Raw genomic sequence first — 8,228 nt, 5'->3', positions numbered from 1 at the left:
ATAGCAGGGTGGAGAAAAGTGGTCAACACACTGGATAAAGGTACAGTTGGGACCTAACTAACATTTTAAAGTCCTCCCTATCCGAGGTCTGCCGCTATTCTTACAATACAATGGCATGTTCATGACACTGCAGACTTTCCTTCAAAGAAACGGTTTAAACCGCAATCCCCACACCAACCAAACAACAAATAAAAGTATTTTATTCATTTGTTTGCCTTCTATGAACCAGATAGTCTTTTGGAGGCTGACCCCAGGGGCTATATGATCTCTTCCAAACGAAAAAATCTTGTAAGGGAATTTTAAAATGAAATATTTCCGTTGGTCCCTGTAGCGTGTCAGTCCAGCGTCAGAGGGCCCCAAGATTGAAATAAGGAGCAGCACAGATTGCGGCTTTAATAATGTCAAGGTTTGAGTACTGCAGATCAGGTTATGGTTGGTCTGTTTTCAACAACACTGCACTCTTTGTAGTTCATATAAAACACGAACATTTTTAAAGACAAGGTTCACCCTAAACATGTTAAAGTACTAGTCTTCTATTTTTTTTTTTTTTTAACTCACTCCCCCCCCATTTTACATAACTATTCAACTCTCCCTGGACGACAGGGCGATACAGTTGGATCAACAGAGTTATATGAGAAGTTTAAATGTCAGCAAAGGAAGAAAAAAAACTGAAATGTACTCATTGCAAAAGTATTAAGCCCTTTAAGTCAGTACTTGGTAGAAGCACCTTTTGCAGCAATTACTGCTATGAGTCTCTTTGGATCGGTCTCTACAAGTTTTGCACAGTAGGATGTTGAAATGTTTGCCAATTCTTCATGGGAAAATTCATCCAGTTCTGATAAGTATGTTGGGGATCGTCGATGGACGGCGATCTTCAAGTCTCGCTATGAATGTGTGATTGGATTCAAGTCAGGACTGTGACTGGGCCACTCAAGAACATTCATTCTCTTCTTGTTCAATCACTCCAGTGTGGCTTTGGCTTTGTGCTTCGGGTCATTGTCCTCCTGAAATGTGAATTTCCTCCCCAGTCTTGGCGGACAAACAGGTTTTCCTCAAGGATTCGCCTGTACTTTGTACCATCCACTCTCCCCTCTATCATGATAAGCCTCCCAGTCCCTGCTGAAGAGAAGCATCCCCATAACATGATGTTGCCACCACCATGCTCGACAGTTGGGATGGTGTTGACTGGGTGATGTGCAGTGTTGGGCTTGCGCCAGACGCAAGACTTGGAATTTAGACCAAAAAGTTTAAAAAAAAAAAAAAAACCTTATCCAGCCACAAAACCTTTTCCCACACGTCTGCAGTATGATCTATATGCTTTTTCACAAAACAAAAATTGAACTTTTTGGTCTAAATTCCAAGCGGTACGTCTGGCGCGAGCTCAGCACGCAGTCAACACCATCCCAACTGTCAAGCATGGAGGTGGTGGACTGTTGCTTGTTCGTCCATGGCGGCAAGGACAGAAGGTCATACTACTTCTGTATCGGATCTCACATTTTTTTAAGGATTCTATGCATGTGTCATTTTGTACTCGTTTGTTCAGGCAGAACAGGGTGTAATTGGCCTCTAGTTACACATTCCTCTTTTATTTTATCAACTACTTCATATCTGGATTCTTTATTTACACAATAGGAGGTATTTATATATTCTTGTAATTTCATTTTTGGAACATTATGTCCCTAAATGAACATGGTTTTTTAATGATGCTATTTTGTATTGCCATGTAATGCACTAACTAAATCTATTAAAAAGCACTTACCTGTCACATTGTTGCATTATAGATATTTCCTTTATAATTTCCTGTAGGTCAGACTCAACCGGAATCTGCTTAATTGCAACAATTTGACTTGTTTCTTTGTGGCTTGCTTTAAACACACTGCCATAGGACCTAAGGGGTACATAACATAACATGAAGAATATACATGCATGTGCCAGGGAAAGATGCCAGACAAATAACTTCTCCGGCACGTTGCCAGCATTACCATAACAAGCCCCCTCGTGAAGTCAATTTACCCAAGTCTCTCTATACAAGTAGCTTGCCATCAACGAGTGTACGCGCAACAGCAGATTGGCCAGAGGACGGCAGCAGGAATATAACATAGTCTGTTTCTTGGGGAGACCAATATCATTTTATTTAGCATGAAAAGAGGTGAGTGTCCTTTCAAGTGCCTGCTGTAATGGCATTTATAGTATATGTAATCCTAATGTAATATATGTGTGTGCATACCGCATCATACTCACTGATCACAGATTGCGGAGGTTTAAGAGTTTTATTATTATTATTATTATTATTATTATTATTAACAAAAACAAATGTCCCAGCTGCAATAAGGTTACAAAACCAAAGTCTCATTTATGAATGAAAAACAATCATACCTTAGGAGAACTGCCGCATGTGATCTTATATTCAAACGGAAACATTACCGCGCCCGCTGCCCTTTTTATGCAGCGTTTAATTAAACGTAGGTGGTTTTTTTTTGTTTTTTTAAAAGGTGTTTGACAATGAAAAACATTTTGGAAACAAATGAACATTGTCATTTTCTTCCTTAAAACACCGTAATCATACTTAAAAGCAAACATCTGTTGGTTTCTTTGGAAATTAAGAATTTTCTTGGCAACTGGGACTCTGAAAAGGAGGGTGCATGTCCATCATGGACTAAAACCTGTACCCCACCCTGTCCCAAGCAAGGTAAGGAGGGTGCATGTCCATCATGGACTAAAACCTGTACCCCACCCTGTCCCAAGCAAGGTAAGGAGGGTGCATGTCCATCATGGACTAAAACCTGTAACCCACCCTGTCCCAAGCAAGGTAAGGAGGTAAGGAGGGAGCAGCGAAGCTCGCACTATATATTAGAAAAAGGGAGTAGCAGGGAGAAACCCCCTCCCTTAGTCTCAGCTTCCGAAATGTACAACCTCATTTTAAAAAGTTATTTTAAAAGGTGCCTGTTTTTTGAGAACACAAAGTGTCTATCGTCAAGATCAGGGGTGCTCAACTCCAGTCCTCCAGGGATATCAACAGGTCAGGTTTTAAGGATCTCTCAGCTTCAGCACAGGTGGCCCAATCAGTGGCTCGGTCGAAGACTGCACCACCTGTGCTGAAGCAGGGATGTACTTAAACCTGACCTGTCCTTGAGGACCTGACTGGAGAAGCCCAGACCTGGATCCAAGTCCTTCAACATGTCCCTGTCATTGCCTCAGTTTTGTCGTGGACAAGACTATACCTTTAAACGGTATGGCCCTTCCCCCAGAAGGAGTAGCTCAGTGATAGTCGCACTATCTTGGGTGAACACTGAGTCCCAGTGTGAACTCCCCTATATCACTCAGTGTCCCAGGCATGGAACGTAGACTGCCGGGGTGTGGCACCTATATCAGCAAAATAGCACAGGCTTACAGCATCAGTTGTGTGTAACCGTTCTAAGCATGTGTGGGTCTGTGTATCTACACGTGTGAGTGCACTTGCAAATGTGTGTTATCATATGTGGCCGTGTATGTGTTTTTACACTATGTGATCAGTGGCAGTGTGTGTATGTTTATCACACGGGTAATGTGTGTATACTGTGTGTGCTAATGATTATCTGCAATGGCATTTAAGAGTGAGAGATCAGGTATATCAGAACAGATAACTATTAAATGGCCTGTACATTACAAACTGTCCCCATATGGGTTCAGACTTCATATAAAAAGGTTGTACTGGTGGTCCTCGGTATCCGACGGTCCGTAGTACGGCTTATCAGACGCCGTAAAAGCAGTCTGCTGGACGCATTATCCGACGTCAGAAGCGCTTATCCACCGCGTATTAACATGGAGCCACAATCCGACGGCGGTTTGCGGGACGGATTCCGGCGGATAAGCGAGGACCGCCTGTATATCACTAAATGTTGCACGTTTACTAAAAGTTCAATGTGCATTTCAGGTTACAAAGATGGGAGTTTCCTCTTTTCCTAATACATACCCTTCTCCAAGTTTTTCTAGGACATCAAAAACTTCTTCGGGCTGTTTATTCAGACTTTCTTCACTTAGTTTTTTCAGCTGTCTGTACGTTACAAAAGAAATTAAAAATAAATACATTATTTCCATTAAAATCATCTTAAACAGTGTAAAAATTTAATTTTAATTTCCCTTTCCAAATCACATACTTCTATGCAAAATGCGTATCAGTTTTAGCAAAAAGGTGACACTGAGTGCTCATTTGCATGTCATTTCCCAGAATCCCTGGCTGCAGTGGAAGCCCTGTATGCCAAGAGATAATGGGGGAAGGCAGGGTTGCAGACCTGTTTGAGACGTGTGAATGTGCTCACAATATATTTATTACATAGTTACATAGTAGATGAGGTTGAAAAAAGACGTAGGTCCATCAAGTTCAACCTATGCTAAATTTAGACAACAGATACTTTATCCTATATCTATACTTACTTATTGATCCAGAGGAAGGCAAACAAAAAACCCATCTAAAAATATGTCCAACCTTTTTTTGAACAAATCTATTGTATCTGCCATCACGGTCTCCATGGGTAATGAATTCCACATTTTAACTGCCCTTACTGTGAAGAACCCTTTAATTTGTTGATGGTGAAATTTCCTTTCCTCCAACCTTAAGGGATGGCCCCGAGTCCTTTGTACTGTCTGTGGGATGAATAGTTCTTTTGAAAGCTCCTTGTATTGTCCCTGAATATATTGTATATAGTTATCATATCCCCTCTTAAACGCCTCTTTTCTAATGTATATAAATCTAATTTAGCTAGCCTCTCCTCATAAGTTAGAATGTCCATCCCCTTTATTAATTTGGTGGCTCTTCTCTGCACTCTCTCTAGTTCCATAATGTATTTTCTTAGGATTGGTGCCCAAAAATTGTACTCCATATTCAAGGTGTGGTCTTACTAATGCTTTGTAAAGGGGCATAATTATGTTTACTTCCCTTCCATCCATTGCCAATTTGATGCAAGATAAGATCTTGTTTGCCTTTGCAGCTACTGCATGACATTGGGCACTAATGCTAAGCCTGCTGTCTACAAGCACTCCTAAATCCTTCTCCATCAAGGATTCCCCCAATATATCTCCATTTAATTTGTAAGTCGCCTTTTTATTCTTGCATCCCAAATGCATAACCTTACATTTATCTGTATTAAACCTCATCTGCCATTTACCTGCCCACGTTTCCAGTCTCTCCAAGTCCTTCTGAAGAGAAATTACATCCGGCTCTGATTCTATTACCTTACACAATTTAGTATCATCAGCAAAGATGGAGACTTTGCTCTCGATCCCAACCTCAAGGTCATTAATAAACAAGTTAAAAAGCAGGGGTCCCAGTACCGATCCCTGAGGTACTCCACTCACGACTTTAGCCCAACCTGAAAAAGTTCCATTTATGACAACCCTCTGTTGTCTGTCCTTTAACCAGTTTTCAATCCAAGTGCATATATTATTACTGAGTCCAATTTTCTTTATTTTGTACACCAACCTCTTGTGTGCAACCGTATCAAAAGCCTTTGCCAAATCTAAGTAGACCACATCAACTGCATTACCCTGGTCTAAATTCCTACTTACCTCCTCAAAGAAACAAATAAGGTTAGTTTGGCAAGATCTATCCTTCATAAATCCATGCTGACTATTACTAATAATTTTGTTTTCCATTAGGTATTCCTGAATATTATCCCGTATTAAACCTTCAAGTCGTTTCCCTACTATTGAAGTCAGGCTTACAGGTCTGTAATTTCCCGGTTGTGATCTAGCTGCCTTTTTAAATATAGGCACCACATCTGCTTTACGCCAATCTTGTGGTACTGAGCCTGTGGAAATGGAGTCCTTGAATATTAAATATAATGGTTTCGCTATTACTGAGCTTAACTCCTTGAGAACTCTTGGATGTATGCCATCGGGGCCAGGTGCCTTATTTACTTTAATTTTTTCAAGTCGCTTATGAATTTCTTCCTCAGTTAACCAATTGTTCATTAATATGGAGGTTGTGGCTTACTCCTGCGGCACTACTATTGAACTAGATTCTTCCCTGGTAAACACAGAGGCAAAGAATTTGTTTAATACCTCAGCTTTTTCCTTATCTCCAATAATCTGCCAACCCATCACACACTGAAAGGGTCCTATATTTTCTTTTCTCATTTTTTTGTTATTAAGGTAAATAAAGAAATTTTTAGGGTTGACCTTACTTTCTATTGCAATCCTTTTTTCATTATACATTTTTGCTAATTTGATTGCCCTTTTGCAATTTTGTTACATTCCTTATACTTCTGATATGATGTCTCTGTCCCTTCTGACTTAAAGAATCTAAACGCCTTCCTCTTTTTGTCCATTTCCTCCCCTACCTGTTTATTTAGCCACATTGGTTTTGACTTATTTCTTTTATACTTATTACCCAAGGGTATACACTGATAAGTGTGCTTTTCTAATAATGTTTTAAAGACTGCCCATTTATCTTCTACATTTGTCCCTGCAAAAACATCATCCCATTGTATTACTACTAGATTAGACCTTAGTTTATTAAAATTTGCCTTTATAAAGTTTAAGGTCTTTGTTGAACCCAAGTAATCTGTTTTTTGATCATTTATTTCAACAGAGACCATGTTATGATCACTGTTACCCAAATGTTCCAGGACTTGAATATTTGTTATTACTTCTACATTGTTTGATATGACCAAATCCAGAACTGCCCCTCTCCTGGTTGGTTCCTCAATAATTTGGGTCATATAATTGTCTTTAAGCACCCCCAAAAACCTGTTTCCTTTTGTTGTAACGCTAATCTCATTGCCCCAGTCTATGTCTGGATAATTAAAATCCCCCATTATGCAAACATGACCCAGTTTTGATGCCTTCTCCATTTGCAAAAGTATTTTAGCTTCCTCAATCTCACAGATTTTTGGTGGTTTATAGCATATTCCCACAAACATTTTCTATATACTTTTATCTCCACTGCTAATTTCTATCCACAAAGTCTCTACATTTTCATCATTCCCTTCATAGACATCATCCCTTATAATAAGTTTTAGATCCGGTTTAATATATAAACATACTCCACCTCCCCTTCTATTTGTTCAATCCTTCCGAAAAAGAGAATAACCCTCTAGATTAACTGTCCAGTCATGAGTTTTATCCCACCATGTTTCAGTAATGCCTATGATATCATACTGCTCCCTTGCAGCTATTAATTCAAGCTCCCCCATTTTATCTGTCAGGCTTCTTGCATTAGCAAGCATGCATTTAACTTTTTTTTCAGCCTGTTCTATTATCTTATCTGCTCCTTCCTTTCTGCTCCCACTTGGTTTAGTCTTTAGAAGTTTTCTAGTATTATCTGTATTTTCTATGGGTGTCTCACAGCTTGTCAAACTTGCACTTGCCCCCATTCTACCTCCATACCATCTTGTATCCTCATCTATTCCATTTAGTTCATTATCTGTTTCATTCCCCTCCCCCTTCCATCCTAGTTTAAAATCTCCTCCAACCTTTTTAGCATTCTCCCCCCTAGCACAGAAGATCCCTCTTCATTGAGGTGCAATCCGTCCCTAGAATATAGATGGCACCTCTCAGAAAAAGAGTCCCAGTGCTCTAAAAACCCAAATCCCTCCTTCCTGCACCACTTTCTTAGCCATGCATTAACCTCCCTGATCTCTGACTGTCTCCCTGCAGTAGCGCATGGCACAGGTAGTATTTCAGAAAATTCTACCTTGGAGGTCCTTGCCTTAAGCTTTTGGCCTAGATCCCTGTAATCATTTTTTAGGACCCTCCATCTTTCTCTACCTTTGTCATTGGTGCCAACGTGTACCAAGACCGCCGGGTCAATCCCGCCCCCCCCCAATCTGTCTACCCGATCCGCAATGTGCCGAACCCGAGCACCCGGGAGACAACAAACTGTTCGGTTCACGCGGTCCCGGCAACAGATTGCCCTATCTACCTTCCTAATAATGGAGTCCCCTACCACCACAATCTTTCTTTGCATCTGAGCATCCTGAGTCCCCGCTGTGCTGGAGGAACTATTCCCCTGGCTGCTAGAGGAATTAGTCTCCCCCAGCCTTGCCATTTCTGCCCCAACATTCCCAATATCTTCACTCAACATGGCAAATCTATTGGGATGTGTCAGCTCAGAAACGACCTGCCTCTCCTTATTGCCCCTGCTTCCCCTTCTAACTGTCACCCAGCTACCTACCTGCTCCTCACTAACAGCAACCAAGCTACCTACCTGCTCCTCACTAACAGCACCACCATCTGCACCACTAATCGAA

General features: G+C 40.7%; 1 long non-coding RNA gene across 1 annotated transcript in view; it reads right to left on the bottom strand.

Annotated features, from left to right (window-relative positions):
- Window positions 1–1,737: 1,737 nt before the first annotated feature.
- LOC142483477 (uncharacterized) overlaps window positions 1,738–8,228 on the bottom strand; it is a 16,072-nt gene continuing 9,581 nt past the window's right edge. The window contains exons 2-3 of the long non-coding RNA XR_012797345.1: window positions 3,953–4,033; window positions 1,738–1,888 (exon numbers count right to left, since the gene is read on the bottom strand). This is a non-coding gene — a long non-coding RNA (uncharacterized LOC142483477). The remainder of the gene's footprint in view (window positions 1,889–3,952; window positions 4,034–8,228) is intronic.

The sequence above is a fragment of the Ascaphus truei genome, unplaced genomic scaffold, assembly GCF_040206685.1.
Source record: "Ascaphus truei isolate aAscTru1 unplaced genomic scaffold, aAscTru1.hap1 HAP1_SCAFFOLD_3264, whole genome shotgun sequence".
Classification (NCBI taxonomy): Eukaryota; Metazoa; Chordata; class Amphibia; order Anura; family Ascaphidae; genus Ascaphus; species Ascaphus truei.
This window is presented reverse-complemented; position numbering and strand designations above follow the sequence as displayed.